At 44.0% G+C, this 736-nt stretch overlaps 1 non-coding gene across 1 annotated transcript; it reads right to left on the bottom strand.

Annotated features, from left to right (window-relative positions):
* Window positions 1–271: 271 nt before the first annotated feature.
* LOC138089374 (U6 spliceosomal RNA) lies at window positions 272–375 on the bottom strand. Its single transcript, XR_011145803.1, has one exon. It is a non-coding gene; the product is annotated as a U6 spliceosomal RNA (small nuclear RNA).
* Window positions 376–736: the final 361 nt, after the last annotated feature.

The following is a 736-nucleotide window of genomic DNA, read 5'->3' as shown; positions in this document are numbered from 1 at the left end:
GCCCCTTGAAAATATGACAGGAAGTTTCTGTGAATCAGACGGACTGACTCTGTGGGCTTTGAGGAGCTTTTGATGGGGGTAATTAGCAAATCTCCTGCTTTTGTACATCATTAAGTGCTTGACAAATGAATATTCACGTTTTATTTCATCTAATTTCCATAAGGAAACTGAGGTTTAGTCAGGTGAAGTGATTCCGTAAGATTACACACGTCTTGGAGATGTTTTCTTTTTCATTTGTTTGCTTATTTATGTAACTATCGTTGATTTACCAAAAAATAGCCAATGCTTCATGAATTTGCATGTCTTCCTTGAGCAGGGGCCATGATAATCTCTGTATTGTTTCAATTTTAGTATACAGGCTGCTGAAGCAAGCACCTTAGTATTGCTTTCTGATGCAGAGGCCAGGACTCCACCAGTGTGTTGCTATCAACTCACCTGCTCATCCTCCTGGGCCTTCTGGGAGCCCTCAGCATCAAGCGAGAGTTGAATCAGGGGCTCAGATGAAACGTGTAGCTTTGTTGTGAGATCTACGTGAGAAACAGTGGTGCACACAGGCTCCACAGTCCTTGCAAACACTGGAGACTTGATAAACTCTCTGTGTGTGACGTGGAGCATCACAGCCTGTAGAATAATTGTGTCTGGGAGCAGAAATCACTACCCTTATCCTCTGTGACCTCCAAAACCATCTGGTTTCCTGCTGCTGCTAAGTCCCTTCAGTCGTGTCTGACTCCGTGCG

This window comes from Capricornis sumatraensis, chromosome 12 (genome assembly GCF_032405125.1).
Source record: "Capricornis sumatraensis isolate serow.1 chromosome 12, serow.2, whole genome shotgun sequence".
Taxonomy (NCBI): Eukaryota; Metazoa; Chordata; class Mammalia; order Artiodactyla; family Bovidae; genus Capricornis; species Capricornis sumatraensis.
Note: the sequence above shows the minus strand (reverse complement) of the source record. Positions and strands in the feature narration are given on the sequence as shown.